The following is a 17,213-nucleotide window of genomic DNA, read 5'->3' as shown; positions in this document are numbered from 1 at the left end:
TTGTTAAATCCTCACAGTATGTCTATGAGATGAACACTTTATTCTCATCTTACACAGGAGGCTCTGAAAAGCTGAGTAACAGCCCCAGGGTCATAGAGGAAGTATAGAGCTGCAGCATGATTCAAATCCAGGCCTATCTAACTTCACAGCCCATACTCTTGGCCACTATTCCCTACTGTTTTTAGTTTGAAGATATTTTTTTAAATGACATATGCATTGAAAATTGGCCAAAGAATAAGGTTGTACAGTGAAGCTACTACAGTGAGCAACTTTCATTTCATTCTCTTACAAATGAATATGGTGCCACATAAGTTCAACAGGACGCTGAGTGGAGCTAGAGAGCTTAGATTTTTCACACAAAATTTAAGTGCTTGTTTTCCTAAGTGGAAAGAAATGGAGTTTGCTTTCCTTCTTTTCTCAAACCTTCTGCTTTGATAGTTGGATAGTCCAGAGTCTGTGTATTCAAACCTAACTGGGTTATATAAATACGTACATAGGGGTAGGTAAACTAAACATTTATTTGCAAAAAAAAACAAGCCCCAAAAATATAAAATAAAAAAACCACAACAACAAAAACCAAAAAAGTATGCCTTCTTCAGCATGGGTTTTAAAGCTACAGAGCTCCAGCCTTAGAAAACTCTCAGTGTCAGGATTCTGAGGTTGGAAGCTAGTCTAAACAAAAAAAAAAAAGAATTTATTAAAGGCTATTGGGTGCCTCACAGACTCTTTGGGAAGGCCAGACAGTTAAGTTTCAAAGAACCACTCAGCTGAGAATAACACCCAGAATAGAGTGTGGGATGGCTCCAGCAAGGACTCTACTGCCCTGCCATTGGGCACAGACACTGCAGCTCCCATCTTGATGTTGGCCACTGAATGCTAGAACACCTGCCACTACTACCCAGATTGTCTATGATCTGATAGATTGCAAAAATAGCCACACATTTTCCTCCTCCCCTGGATCCATCCTTCTGTGCTTCCTTACGAGGAAACTCTGAATGCCCTACCACCTGATTCTGGGCTCAGCCAGTGGCATGTCAGGAATTGTGGCACAAACAGGGACTTGAAAAGCATGTGTACATTGGAGCTTGTCTTCTCTTGGAACCCTGAGACTGCCACATGAAGAAGTCCAAGCTGGCCTCCTGGATGATTAGATAAATATGACCCAGTCATCCCTGATATCCAGACCTAAGGCTTGACAACCATCAGATAAGTGATTGAGGCCATCCTGGATCACCCATTCACTTACCCAACTTGCCATATCATGGATGCATGAGTGAACCAAGCAATGATCAACTAAGCTAGCCCAGACCACATAGTTTGGCCAACACACAAAGTCATAAGCAAAATAATTGGTTCTTATTATAAGACACTATATTTTAGGGTATCAGCAGCATCAGCTACCTGCTATTAGTTCACTGAATTCTTTCACATAACTTATCTCACTTTATTCACAATAACCCTGTAAGACAGGAGGAGCAGGTATATTATTCTCATGTTCTAAAAGGGAGGAAATGGAGCCACACAGAAGAAAAATGAATTGCCAGATGTCAAACTGCTAATAAATTAAAAAGTTGGGTCTAGAATAGAGGTTACCTTGACCCTCTAGTCAAAATGTACACATCAACTATATTGTTTTGTTTAGAGCAAAGCTGAGCCGTGATTCCTACCTTGTGGAGTCTTGAGAAAGTTAAATAGGATAATATATCTAAATGTCTAGCATAGTGCTTGGCAACAGAAGAAAATTTAAATTAGCATTCAATTCCTAGAAGAAACAGTTTCCTAACCCCACTTCTTTCTTCTCCCTTGGTGATGGGGGTGCCTAACTTTGGGTGTTTCGGATTTTCTTAAACCACCTGAAAGACCTTTACTAAGTACCTACCACCAAGAATGGTTTGTGAACCTCACTCCAGGGAAGGGCTTGGCCAACTTTCCCTATGAAGAGGTCTAGCTAGTAAATATTGTCATCCTTGTGGGCCATACAAACTGTTAAAATTACTAAACTCTGCTGTAGTGCGAGAGTGGCCATAGGCTATATGAAAAGAATTGGGTGTGGCTGTGTTCCAACCAAACTTTATTTACAAATATAGGCAATGGGCTTGATTTGTTCCATAGGCAAGAATATGCCAATCCTCACTCTAGAGCGATGTCATTGGTGGCCTTATTAGGATGTGAATGTCCATAGACATTAATACCATTTTTAAAAGATGAGAGATTTGCATATCTAAGACACTCTAGTTTGAGGGACCAACCACACTTAGGCCCCATTGTTTAATCATTGCATGAGTAGGAAGTAACTTATAGACCTGCCTTTTGAGTGCATGGACTGCCTTGTTGAAGAGGACTGCCTCCTCCTACTAGCACTGTGCCTAGCATATAACAGGAACCTCAAAGACTTCTAGATGCTCACTAAGACACATTCTCTCCTTTCATAATAAACCACTGTAGATAGGTACATAGAATGCCAGTCAGAAACTACGCTTTCCAGCCTCCCTGGCAGCTAGAGTGGGCAAGTGTCTAAGTTCTCACTAATTGAATGTGAGCAAAAGTGAAGAGTTCAACTTCCCACCTCACATCCTTAATAGGAATTGCTGTCCTGGATTTACTTTCTCATCTTTCTTCCTTATAGTTGGCACAAAAACATACCAGAGACCTAGCTTTGATCATGTAAATGAGGACAGTGTTTGAGACCAAGGCTTCTCAAGCCTCAGTATGAAGTTGGACCCTTACCTACCCACCATATGAAAAAATTAACTCAATACGAATCAAAGATCTCATGTGAGACCTTCTTAGGCAAAAGCTTCATGACATTGGATTTGACAATGATTTCTTAATATGATACCAAAGGCATAGGCAACAACAGAAAAATATAGACAAATTAGACTATAAAAATTAATTTTTTGTATATCAAAAGACAATATCAACAGAGTAAAAAGACAGCACACATAGTGGGAAATATTTGTAAATCATATATCTGATAAGGGATTAATATCTAAATATATAGAGAACTCCTAAATCTCAACAACAAAACAGCTTATATCAAAAATGGACATCACTTCTCGGCCTTTTGGCTAAGATCAAGTGTAGTATCTGTTCTTATCAGTTTAAAAATGGACAAAGGACTTGAATAAACATTGCTCCAAAGAAGATATACAAATGACCAATAAGCACATGAAAATATACTCAATATCATTGATCATTAGGAAAATGCAAATCAAAGCTACAATAATTTACCACCTCACACCCTTTATGGTGGTTACTATTAGAAACAAATAACAACTACAAAAAACAGCAACAGAAAACAAGTGTTGGTGAGGATGTGGAGAAATTGGAGCTCTTATGAACTTTTGGTAGGAATGTAAAATGACACAGCAGCTGTGGAAATAGTATGATGATTTAAAAAAATTAAAAGTAGGATTACCATATGATTCAGCAATTCTATTTCTGGGTATATAGCTAAAATAATTGAAAGTAGGGTCTTGAAACAATATTAGTACAGCCATGTTCATAACAGCATTATTCAAAACTAGGGGCTCAGTGCACGAATTCGTGCACCTTGAAAGGAACTGTGGGCCCAGAGGCTGCAGTGGGCACAGGGGCGGGTCTCGGCCCATCCTCCGCTCTCCCGCCCAGCCCCTCCTGCTGCAGCCCCCAGTCCTCTGTCTGCCAGCAGTCCCGCTCCCACCACCACCACTCCCACGTGCTGACAGCACGGGCCCCACTCACACCCTATGACGGCCTGGAGTGATGGGGGCTGGCACCGTCAGAGGATGTGAGCGGTGGCTACTGCCCCGATCGCCCCTCAGGAGCAGGGGGAGGTGGAGAAGCCCTGAGGGCGATCAGGGCCGGCAGCTGCCACTCACACCTGCTAACCAGCAGTGGGTGCAAGCAGTGGCTCCAGTGCCGGCAGCGGGTGCAAACACCAGGTGGGACTGCAGCACATGGGAGCAAAGAATTTTCAGTAACCTCCAGAGGCTCGCCCTGATGACAGTGACTGGTGCCCTGCCTTGGATAGGCACCCCCGCTCACCTGCTCCACCCTGGTGGTCAGCGCATGTCATAGTGACTGGTTGTTTGGTTGTTCCACTGTTCGGTCTATTTGCATATTAGCCTTTTATTATCTAGGATAGCTAAAACATAGAAGCACTTCAAGTGTTCACTGACAGATGAATGGATAAGCAAAATGTGTTGTATACATGCAATATTACTCATCTTTAAAAAGGAAGGAAATCCTGACAGATGCCACAACATGGATAAACTTTGAAGATATGCTCAGTGAAATAAGCTAGTCACAAAAAGACAGATACTGTGTGAGGCCACTTATATGAGATATTTAGAGTAGTCAAAATCATAGAAAGTAGAATGGTGGTGGTTTCTAGAGGCTGGGAGAAGAGGGGAATCGGAGTTAATGTTTCATGGGTACAGAATTTCAGTTTGGCAAAATGAAAAGAGTTCTGGGGATGGATGGTGGGGATGGAGCACAATATTGTAAATGTATGTAATACCTCTGAACTGTACACTTTAAAATGGTTATGATGGTAAATTTATGTTACGTGTATTTTACCATAAGAAAAATTGAAAGAAAAAAAAGAATCACCTGAAGAGTTTGGTAAAACACTGGTTCTTGGGCCCACCACCAGAGTTACTGACCTAAGAATTTAAATTTCTAACAAGCTCCCAGGTGTACCTGGTGCTGTCCATCCCTGGACCATACTTTGAATAGTGCTGCCCAACGGGAAAGCAGATTAACAACAGGAAAGGAATTTGGGCCACCAAACGATCTTATGTAACAGGGAAGAGAGATTAAGCCTGTGTCAGTGTAGTGTATGCCTTTTGTCAGAGCAGCTTAGCTCCCATCCTAATTCAGCTGGTACTCAGGAATTGTTTGTTGGATGACTGAATACGTTAACCATTGTGTGTTTATGGGCCAAAAGTACAGATTGGCCTGGACTGCTTGGTTCTCCTGGGTCTACTTCCCTCTCTTCCTACATGCCAGTCCAAGATGGATGATGCTAGCTACCAAAAGGACTGAAATCAATAGCTGGGTTGTGGGCAAGGGCAGTGCAGTTCACTTTTTGCCAACCATCCCCATATAGAATTCAAGGACGGATTGTCTCGCAGGGAATGATGGGTGCACAGGCTTGCTGAGAGCGCTTGATTCTGAGTGCATGAGATGGAGAGACGAATGGGCATTACTAGATCAGGGAGGCGCTGCTGCAGTGGGAAAGAATGCTGGTCATGACCACTTCCTCCTCTTTATTCTGCATTGGAGTTAAATGCTGGCCTTGCCCGAATATCATGCTGAGACCTGGACCTCAGTAACTCTAAAACACACACCCTTTTCAGAAATTTGTAATTTCATCGTTTCTTGACCAAATGACTCCAACCACAGAAAGGCACGAATTTTCCATTGGGATTTATTGGGCCGCTCCCTTTTGGTGGGTAAACTCTTTCTTGCTTGCTTTTGAAACCCCATTCATTATATGAAGTATAGGTTTTTCATAACTGATTTTAAAGCAAGCTTGTTATTAAATATGCATATCTTGTCTTTCTCACTCCACTTTATAGATTTGAGACCTGAGATACAGAGCAGTCTATGGCTTAGAAAAGCTAATTCATTTTTTATTCGGCCTGTAGACCATCATCTGGGCTTTGAAGTCTAAAGATCTAGAATTACCCACCCTCTCCCCCACTCTCAGCATGGCCAGACCCTGATGCAGAAAAGCAATCCAAGACTTCCAGTTTCTGGTTGCAATTGAAGGCTAGTAAATTGGGAGAACAGGATGGAACTGTTTCTTGTCCAGGCAAACAATTTGTAATCATTAAGAAGTCTGAAGCTAATGAAAAGCAATTAATCCAATGGCAAGTGTTGCCATAAATTTTATTCCCAAAGTGAACACATGATACAGGCATGATTCTTGATTTCCGATAAAAAAGAAAATGTGGAGCTATTATTAAATACAAAGGAAAACAACGTGAAAAAAAAATGCCAGAAGATAGAAGGAATGAAAGTAGGAGCCCCGGGCAGAGGGAGGGAAGAGCTCAGTGAAGGGGGGTGGGGTGGGGTGGGGAAGAAGAGGGGAAGGGGGCGCTCTGCTGTGGAGCTGTGCCAAGTTGAATCAGTTTCCAGGATGGCCACACTAAGGGGCAAGGGACAGAGCTGGCTCCTCCCTCAGGAATCCTGAGCCAGGACCTCAGCAGGCTCCCCACCTCACTACTCCCTTCCACAGGGAGTCACATGGCGTCCTCTCCTTATGAAGCAAGAAATAAAGAATGACTCCTCATTTCCTGGAACACTTGAGACCACAGGGGAGTTGGCAAAGGGAGGGGAAAGTTAAAATTTTCTGTGGACTAGGAGAAGTGGGGGGCGGGGGGGGGGGAGAGGGCCCCACAGCTACCTATGTATCTCTCCCTACCAGGCAGAATTCTGGCAAATGCAGGCAAGGGCTTTTGAGATAGCATGAAAAGTCAACCAGGGATGCTTCAAGTTTTGCTTATAGACCCAAATTATTATGTGGAGATTTCTGCCTGTGAGAGATCAAAATATAATTTGCTCTTTGGCCATCTTCAGGATACCTTGAATGAATACCTAATATGATCACACCATCTTCCCAACCACTAAGAAAAAGTGTCTCCCCCCTTCTTCCATCACAGATGTCTGAAATTCCTTTAATAAGGGATATAAATTTTTGTGAAATCATTAGAGATAAAATTTTAAAAGCAAATACCACTAAGGAACAGAGTATACTGAAGACACTCACTGGCAATGAAAAAGTGGTCAGTAAATTGAACCACAGATAAAAGTTATTGGTGGCAGATTCCCCCTTGTTTTGACAGAGGAAAGGGGTGCTAAAGCTGAGGAGGAATCTCTCTTGAAAAAGAAACAAGGGCAGTGATTGGGTGATTGTACTAAGGGTTGTTCTGAGGGTTGGAGGAGAGAGAACAGGACACTTTCAAGCTGGGTATGGAGGTATCTTTGTCTCATTGGAGTATTGGTGATAGATAATATAGTCTGCATTTTATGGAGATTTGGGTGCTTTCTTTCTTAATTCTTTTATAAAACATCATCTGAGCATTCTGTAGAGTTATTATTGAGACATATATGTATATGAGACAGGTAGTAGCACAGCACGGGAGATGCGAAGGACCTGGCACTGGGAGACCAAGATTTGGGCTCTGGCACCAACGAGCTGAATGGCCTGTGGCCAGTCACTTCATCTCTGAGGCTTAATTGACTCAGACAGTACTCTAGCTCATGGTTTTCTTCTTTCTAAATGGGAACATTTTCTTTGAAAGCAGAGTTTCCCCATTGGAACTGGAGGAGGGGGTCCCAGGACCCTTCCCATTCAGCTCCCCGCTTCCTCCCCCAGCCCGTGTGGTGCTCATCAGAACCTTGGAATGGTTGGAACTGCACTGGCTCAGATGATGGCTCAAGTCTCCTTGAGTTCATCAAAAAGTAGCTTTGTTGGAGCAGCGTCACGGTCTTTGAGAATCTGGCCATCTTGGGTTAGAAGAAGGCGCACATCAGCTTTATTCTGCTCAGGCTGTGCATGGGAGTGAGGAGGCTGCTGCTAGTGGGCCTGCAGGTTCCTCCAAAAGGTGGGTAATCTCTTAGCTGCATAGGCTTCCAGAAGATATGGAGCTTCTAGGGACTTTTATTAATAATTCTTTCATTAAGGACAGCTTCTACTCCTCACATCTTCTATTCACAATCACATAATCTCCTGACTTCCAATTCAGCTCCTTCTTGCTAGTCAACTTGTCCTTTTCCGTCTCTGCCATCCCATTGGTGCTTGATAATAAATTTTGCCTTTGGTGTTTCTACCACATGTCATGGGTGACTTACATGGTCAGAATAGCATACCTTCCATAACACCTGAGGGGAGGTGTTATCCATTCATACCCCACTCCCATTAGGTACAGACAAAACAAACAGGACGTCTGTGCTCTTGTCCTGAACCTGTTACTAACTCACCATGTAGCCTTGGAGAGATATAGATACAGATACAGATACAGATACAGATACAGATACAGATACAGATACAGATACAGATACAGATACAGGTACAGGTACAGATACAGATACAGATACAGATACAGGTATAAATGTAGATGTAGGCATAGACAGATATAGATGATATAGATATAGATATAGATATAGATATACATAAACATAGACATGGACATAAATATAGATATAGATACAGATATAGACATAGATGTAGACATATACATAGATGTAGACGAAGACATAGACATGGACATGGACATAGATATAGATACACACATCAAGGAATCTTTTCAGGGTCTCAATGTCCCATTTGTTGACAATAAGCATTTATTGCTTACCTTTTGGGAAAGCCAATTATTAAGCACTGGAGAGAATAAGAAGTGGCATTAAAAGAAGAGAAGTAATGGTACCGATTCTCTTAGTCTCCATAAAAATCAGAGGCACGTCCAAAGCCACATCACTTCCAGAAGAGAAGCCCAGCACATCCTTAAACATTGAAGCAGGATGAGAGACATTTGTATTTGAAGCAAAACTATTCTGGCAAAGAAATGTGAAGGGAATCAGAGCAGGGAGAAGACACAGGGAGATCAACTCCCCGAGTGTGTGGGAAGGCAGACCCTAGGTGCGATGAGGACCTGTGCCAGGAGTGACATCTCTCCCCTATGAGATCAGCACCGGGCAATGGGAAGAACTTGGTCTGGGGATGGGAGACTGAGAGACCCAGGGGCTGCCACCAGTTTTGCCCTCAACTTGTCAACAAGAGGCTCTAAGATGAGGGTGGGGCCTGACCGTCTATGTGGCCCTCCCTGATCCATGTCATCTGTGACTCTCCTTCATCCTTTGTGACCCAGAGGGGCCCAGTCACTAGGCATGTTTCCCCGTGTTCTTTGCAAGCAGTTTAACTTGTCCCCAGATCCTCCTAGACATTTTCCATCTTGATGGTTGAAGGTCATTAGAGCAGTCCCCGATGGTGAAAGCCCTACCTAGGAAAATTGTGTAATCGTCACTAGCGCTTGTGTGGAACTTCTGTGTAAGCCATACTTACCTGCCTTATGTATATTAGTGTATGAAGTAGACACTATTGTCATTCTTATTTTATAGAAAAGGAAACCGAGGCACAGATAGGTTAAGCAAGTTGCTCAAGGTCATGCAGCAACAAGTGGTAGAGCTGAGCTTCAAACCTAGGCAGCTTAGTTCTGGACCCCATGTGTTAAGCCACCAAATTTCATTACCTCTCTATTATAAAGCAAGTAATGATAGCAATGGCACAGTCACATATATGGGAAGCACTTGGCCTTTCAGAACAAGGAGAGTTTTGAGCTCGTACAAGGAGGTGTCAGGTTATCTCAGAGTGTGCTCAGGGGCCTTGGAGGATGTCACAGCTACTGTATACATGCGCTGCTGCCACAGGATCGATTTCTCTCTAAAAATGAACAGCAACAAAGAAACACGATCATTTGCAACTTTAAAAAGAAGCTAGCAGCTATGGGAATCTGGAAATAATATCCCCTTAACTCAAAGGGCTGATGCATTGGTTTAAAAGGGGCTGACTTTAAAGCTGGTATGTGAGTTTACTGGGGCCATTGGCAGGGATGCTAACAATTTATGGAATGCATTTTTGGAAAGGATTAGGGGGAAAAACATGTTATGTCTTACAAACCCAGAGTTAGGAACACAGCTCTAAGGGGTGAGCATTAAATATGAAGCTTTCAGTATGCATAGTTTTTAAGGGAATCGGTTTGCCTTCTTTCTTCTCCTTTTCTTTTTCAGATCTTACCCAAAGGATCAAATTCAGGCCATACCGGATGTGCCCAAATCATTTCCATCTGACGCCCAGGTCAGCCCAGGAGGCCTGGCCTTGAGGAGCGGCTCCCAGTGAGTACTAGTTGTGAAGGGATCAAGATGGAACCAGGTTGGTTGTCTCTGTTCAGCCCGGTCCAGGGCCCTGCTCGCATCATCTCACTGGGTTTCTTCTGCCAGCTGAGTTTTAGAAATGGGCTGCTGCTGACATTCTGGCCATCGATTAAAATAAGGAAAAAGAAGCTCTTCATTTGTATCCCACTTTCCTCCCATCTCTTCCTCCTCACTGCATAAATGACGTGGTTCCCACAGAGTAAAGTTTACAACAAATGGGTAAATTGAGGCAGAGAGAGGTTGACTGAGGTGTGCTGGCTCTGCTACATTGTTGAGCAACGAGGAAAGGGGAATACATAGATCTCTCTGTCGAGAACAAGAGCCCTGGTAGCTATGTTAAAGCAAAAGGAAAACAACGGGCTTTTAAAGGATCCCGCTGTTGCTATTTCTGGGAATGCTGCTTGGAGCCCACCTGCCTGGCCCCAGATTTTCACAGCTCCCCAAAACACAGAGAGCCTTTAGTTCTGTTTCCCTCCATGTTGACTACGTGGGATCAGACGAAACACACCTGGCAGAAAGGAGCCCAGCTGCTCCTGAAGGCAGCAGTGGTTGCATCGGGGGTGGAAGTGTAACAGGGAGGCAGCTTCTAAACTGAAACGAGACAGGGAGATGTGACCGGCAGCAGAGGCCCTGGGCCGGGCGTGCACAGAACCCCTGCCTTTGCTGGGAGAGACTCTACTGGGAGAGGCTTGTTTCCACTGAGCCAAACCAGCTAGGGCAGGGAGAGGCTTGTTTCATTGCAGACAGTGGTCTGCCCTGGGAAGGGCCCTTCAACATCTGCATTCAGCTCTCTAGGCTGTTTTTCTTTTTTAATACTTTATTTTTCTTAAGCAGTATTAAGTTCACAGCAAAATTGAAAGAAATGTACAGAAATTTTCCATTTATATACCGCCTGCTCCAGCAATGCATAGCCTTCCCCATTATCAACATCACTCAACAGAATGGTACATCGGTTACCAAGGATGAACCTACACTGACATGTCATAATCAACCAAAGTCCATAGTTTACCTTAGGGTTCATTCTTGGTGCTGCGCATTCTATGGATTTGGACAAATGTATAATGACATATATGTATCAGTATAATGTCACACAGGGTATTTTCATTGCCCTAAAAATTCTCTGTGCTCTGCCTATTCATCCCTCCTGCTGCTCTCCAACCCTTGGCAACCACTGATCTTTTTATAGTGTCCATAGTTTTGCTTTTTTCAGAATGTCATAGAATTGGAACATGCAGTATATAGCCTTCTCAGATTGTTTTTTTTTCCACTTAATACTAGTCATGTAAGTTTCCTCCATGTTGTTTCATGACTTGATAGCTCATTTCTTTTTAGTGCTGCATAATATTAACATCGTCTGGGTATACAACAGTTTATTTACCTATTTACCTACTGAAGAACATCTTGGTTGCTTCCGAGTTTTGGCAATAAAGCTACTATAAACATGTGTGTGCAGGGTTCTGTGTGGACATAAGTCTTCAACTCCTTTGGGTAAATATCAAGGAGCACAATTGGCAGATCATATGGTAAGAGTATGTTTAGTTTTAACCACCAAACTGTCTTCCAAAGTAGCTCTGCCATTTTGCATTCCCTCCAGCAATGCATGAGAGTTCCTGTGGCTTTGTATGCTCACCAGCATTTGCTATCTAACTGGTAATGTCTTGTTTTAAATTGCATAACCCTGAGGACATGTGATGTGGAGCATATTCTCATATGCTACTTGTCATCTGCATATCTTTTTTGGTGAGGTGTCTGTTAGGATCTTTGGACTGCTTTTAAATCAGGTTGGGGGGTTTTCTTTTTTTCTTTTTTTAAATAAATCTTTATTGTTCAGATTATTACAGTTGTTCCTCTTTTTTAGATTCATTTGTTGATAGATATGTATTTGTTGTCACTTTGTTGTTTATAATTTTTATCTTTACCTTTTTCTTCCTCTTCTTAGAGAATACCCTTCAGCATTTCATATAATATTGGTTTGGTGGTGATGAACTCCTTTAGCTTTTTCTTGTCTGTGAGGCTCTTTATCGGACCTTCAATTCTGAATGATAGTTTTCCTGGGTAGAGTAATCTTGATTGTAGGTTCTTCCTATTCATCACTTTGTATATTTCTTGCCACTCCCTTCTGGCCTGCATAGTTTCTGTTGAGAAATCAGCTGACAGTCGTATGGGTACTCCCTTGTAGGTATCTAACTGTTTTTCTCTTGCTGCTTTTAAGATTCTCTCTTTGTCCTTTGCCCTTGGCATTTTAATTATGATGTGTCTTGGTGTGGTCCTCTTTAGATTCCTCTTGTTTGGAGTTCTCTGAACTTCCTGGACTTATAAGTCTATTTCTTTCACCAGATAGGGGAAGTTTTCTGTCAATATTTCTTCAAATATGTTTTCAATATCTTGTTCTCTCTCTTCTTCTGGCATCCCCATAATTTAGATGTTGGTACACTTGAAGTTGTCCCAGAGGCTCCTTACACTATCTTCATATTTTTGGATTCTTTTTTCTTTTTGCTTTTCTGGTTGGGTGTTTTTTGCTTCTTTGTATTTCAAATCTTTGACTTGATTCTTGGAATCCTCTAGTCTGCTGTTGGATCTCTGTATATTATTCTTTATTTTAGTCAGTGTATGCTTAATTTCTGATGGGTCCTTTTTCATATCCTTGAGGGTCTCACTAAATTTCTCAGAGGTTTCTAGAAGATTCTTGATTAACCTTATAACTGTGGTTTTGAACTCTATATCCAGTAGTTTGCTTTTATCCATTTCTTTCATTTGTGACTTGTTTCTTTGTCTCCAAATTTTGGCTGCTTCCCTGTGTTTGTTTATATGTACTGAGTAGCTGCTAAGTTTCCTTGAGTTGATAGAGTGGCCTTGTGTGGTTGGTGTCCTATAGGGCCCAGTGGCTCAGCCTCCCCAGTCACCTGAGGTGGATGCTCTTGGTGCACCCCTTTGTGGGATGTTTGCACAGTCTTATTGTAGTTAAGCCTTGATTGCTGTTGGTATCACTGGGAGGAAATGACCTCCAGGCCAATTGGCTGTGGTGATCAGCTGTGTCTACACTGGAAGATCTGTTGTGCAGGAGACACCCTTATGGGGCAGGACTTGCTTCAGTAGGGCTTTGATGCTCACTGAGTCTGCCCTTGAGTGTGTCTCTATGGATGTAAAGAGTTGTAATCCGTTATCATCTCCAAGGAGGTGCAAGGTCAGCCACTGTCTGGGGCCGCCCAGCAGGAGCTACAGAGACATCTGCAGATTCCTCCTCTTTGTATGGGTTTGGAAGTGCCCAGACCAGGCCCAGCTGTGAAGCAAGGCCGCTGCTGCTGCCAGGTAGTGGGCCTTCTTTTGGAATCTCTGGGGCTCTCTGACCCAGCTGCAGTTTGTTTTAGGCGAAAGGACAGGCCATTCATATGCAAAAGCCGATGCCCACAGCTTGGGTGAGGTTGTAAATTAGGAGGGTCGGGGTCTCTGAGAATCACCAGGGTGGAGCAAACAGCAATGGTTTCCGAGAAGTCCTTGGTTCTCCGTGTCCTGCGAGCCTGTGCAGGAACAATGATTGCTGTGAGTACCTCTAAGAGTAAGCCACTCTCACATTCCTGTCCTAATGCCAGACAGTCCAGTTCCTCCCCATATGTGTCTGCGTCCCCCAGAGTCTCGCCCGTAACTGGAATTCAGAGCAAGCGGGAGCTTGTATCTCCCTCCCGGTTTAAAGAGCAGCACATCCAGGTGCCAGCACTTTCCGCGCCTCCGCACCTCTTACCGGTCTCAATGCGCTTTCTTCACCTCTCAGTTGTAGAATTTCCACTCAGCCAGCTTTCCTGCGGTTCTGGGTGGTAGTTGTTCTGCCGTTTAGTTGTAATTTTGATGTGGTTGTGAGAGGCAGCCAGTGTAGGTGATTACCTATGCCGCCATCTTGGTTTCTCCTTTGGGGGGTTTTCTTATTGATTTTTAAGAGTACTTTGTATATTTTAGATAACAAAGATTTTATCAGATGTTTCTTTTACAAATATTTTCTTTTAATCTGCGACTTGTCTTCTAATTCTCTTGACATTATCTTTCACAGAGCAGGAGATTTAAATTTTAATAAAGTTTGGCTTATCAATGACCTCTTTCAGGGATTGTGCCTTTGATGTGTCTAAAAAGGCATACATACCCAAGGTCATTAGGTTTTCTCCTATCTTCTAGGAGTTTTATAGTTTTGTGTTTTATATCTAGGTCTATGATCCATTTTGAGTTAATTTTTGTGAAGACTCTAAGACCTGTGTATAGATTCATATTTTGACATGTGTATGTTCAGTTGTCCCAGCAGCATTTTTTTAACTGTAAATTCTTTATTGTTTAAAGTAGTACATGAGTCTCTATCCCACCCCCCACCCCCCACCCCCATTGACCTCCAACAGCATTTATCAAAGAGACTGTCTTCGCTTCTTTGTTCTGCCTTTGGTCCTTTGTCAAAGATCAGGTGACCATATCTTTGGGGGTCTATTTCTGGGATTTCTGTTCTGTTCCATGGATCTATTCATCTATTCTTTTGTTCATACAACCCTGTATTAATTACTGTAGCTTTATAGGTCAAGCATCAGTCCTCCAACTTTGTTCTTCCCTTTCAGTACTGTAGGCTATTCTGGGTTGTTTGCCTCTCCGTATAAACTTTAAATCAGTTTGTTGATACCCATAAAATAACTGCTGGGATTTTGATTGGGACTGCATTGGATCTATAGATTAAGTTTGGAAGAACGAACATCTTGATAATATTGAGCATTTCTATCTATGAACATGGAATACCTCTCCATTTATTCAGGATGTTTGAAAAGGAGTGATGACAGGGGACATTTCTGCTTTGTACCTGATCTTAGTGGCAAAGCTTTGAGTTTCTCACTATTAAGTACAATGTAAGCGGTACGATTTTTGTAGATAGTCTTTAGCAAGTTGAAAAAGTTCCCATCTCTTCCCAGTTTACTGAAGTTTTTATTTTGAATGGGTGTTGGATTTTGCCAAATTCGTTTTTTGCATCTATTGATATGATCATGTGATTTTTCTTTTTTACTCTGTTGCTATGAGGGCTTTTTTAATATAAAAATTTAATATCATGAAAATGTACTTTAAAAATGAAATGTTTCTATCATCCACATTATATACTTTTGCCATTTAAATTGAGAGACTTTGTAAAAAGAGATTTGTTTTTCATGTCACATGGAGCAATCTGCTCAGTACTGGTCACATTTCACTTTCTAGAAATCAAATAAATCACCTCATGTGCAAAACATACAGTGCCTGACACCAAGAAAAGTGCCAAGTAGCATATCCCTGCAGTAGTGTTTAAACTTTCTACTTTGAAATCATTTTAGAAGCTTCAAGGGAGTTGCAAAATTAGTGCAGAGGGTTGTTGGGTACCTCTCACCCTACTTTTTCCAATGATAACATCATACATAACCACAATATATGATCAAAACTGGGACATGCCCCTCTAGTTTTACATATTAAAAAATGGAAGCTTGGGAAGGCTGGGTGACTTGCTCAAAGGCACAGAGTGAGTGAGGCAAGTTGGTTCCCCCATAGGCACACCCTTCACCCCACTGAGGCAGGCAATGGCAGTTGGCAATATCAAGGCTTTGTCTGAGTCCAGCTTCTGTTGCTGATGAGCTGGGTGATTTTGGACAAGTTCTTTAACCTCTCTAAGCATCAGTTTTCTCATCTGTAAAATGGAGGTAATAGTAGTACCTACCTTGAGGGATTGTTCAAGGGATTGGGAGAAAGTCTACACAAAATGCTTGACAAAATGCTTGGCATAAAACAAGAACATACTTTCCTTGGGGGCTTCTTTGTTCCTGGTACTGTTCTAGGTACTTTCTACGTGAAATTATTGATCCTTATAACAACTCTAGAACACATCATCATCATCTCACAAGTGAGGAAACTGAGGCACAAACAGTTCACAGACCTCGTGAGGGACAGAGCTGGGGTTCAGGGCTTAGGGTTGTGGCTTCCAACCTCCCGCAGTCAAGACTAAGGAGCAGAACTGCTGCCATTGCTGTCCCAGCACGTGGCCTCCCACCTGGACGCTCTGGCTTGTGCAGGTGGCTTCTCTGAGCCATCTCCCTAGTGCTGCCTGGGTGTGAGCTCGAGTCCAGGCGAAGAAGCAGTCCCAAGGCGCTTAGCATTTGGCCACCATAAGCCCAGTGGTTAATGAGCTACTGGGCTGCCTTCACCAAGCTCTTGGGCCTTGGCGGAGCTCAGCAATCGTCCAAACTGAGGATCTCTGCCTTTTCATTACCAGGAACTCCTTTCATTACCTCCTTCCTTTTCTCTACCTCTTGGGCCCCCTTTGTCTCAAAAGATTTTGCAATTAAATCTTATAGTTGTTAATTAGTTGAGTTATGTTTCCATTTTTAAAAAATTAATCAAAGATATGTGCCATTACCAAATAGAGTCATTGAGCAGCAAAGGATAACCAATGTCATCGCACGGGGTTAATAGAATTCTAGCTCAAAGCAAACAAAATTTGACAGTTTGATGAGCCTGTGCAGGCTTAGCAGGCAGGGGTAGGACTTCAATGCAACTTTTAAAAAAACTGAAAATAGTTTGAGGACTCCTAAGGGTTTAGGAATCCCAGGGACTTAACCCAGTCCCATAAGATTCTAAAGATTCCAGAAAATCCCCTATAAAATATAAATACACTTTATTATATGTGCTTTATGTTGGCCCAAATCCCCTTTTCAATATCTTAATCCCATTCTACTTTAAAGTTTGATATTTACATGAGAATCTCTAAAATTTAAGGATATCCAATTACATTAAAATATTTCTACGCACATATGGTACCCAGGTGCATAATAAATGTAGAAATCATTATTTTTAAAATAGTGGCATGTAGTTCCCTTCCTAGTCATTCAATCTCTGTCTACCAACCACATATTTTCAGCCATTTTCCTGTTCCTCTCCAGCCTTTGGCCTCATGTTCCTTTTCTTGTTCATAAGTCTGTAGCTCAATAAACTCTTAACAAATACATACTGCAATAGTCAGGATTCTCCAGAGAAAGAGAACCAGTATAGAGACAAATATAGAGGGATTTATTTTAAGGAACATGACTGTGGAGGCAGGCATGTCTAAAATTTGCAGGTAGTTCTGGGAAACTGGAAATTCCAAGAGCTGATGTTGTAAGTCTTCAAGTGAGGAACCCGAGGCACAACGAGTTCACAGACCTTCCTCTTCCAAGGGTGGAAATCAGCAGAAAAATGAGCCAACTTCATTTAAATGTTCTGTTGGCTGTTTTGGTGGAATGCATAAACAATTCACCACCAGACAACAATGC

The 17,213-nt window shown here is 42.3% G+C and overlaps 1 pseudogene; it reads left to right on the top strand.

Moving 5' to 3' along the window:
- Window positions 1-3,048: 3,048 nt before the first annotated feature.
- LOC111825936 lies at window positions 3,049-3,163 on the top strand (annotated as a pseudogene).
- The last annotated feature ends 14,050 nt before the right edge of the window (window positions 3,164-17,213 follow it).

The sequence above is a fragment of the Myotis lucifugus genome, unplaced genomic scaffold (genome assembly GCF_000147115.1).
Source record: "Myotis lucifugus unplaced genomic scaffold, Myoluc2.0 scaffold_46, whole genome shotgun sequence".
Taxonomy (NCBI): Eukaryota; Metazoa; Chordata; class Mammalia; order Chiroptera; family Vespertilionidae; genus Myotis; species Myotis lucifugus.
Note: the sequence above shows the minus strand (reverse complement) of the source record. Positions and strands in the feature narration are given on the sequence as shown.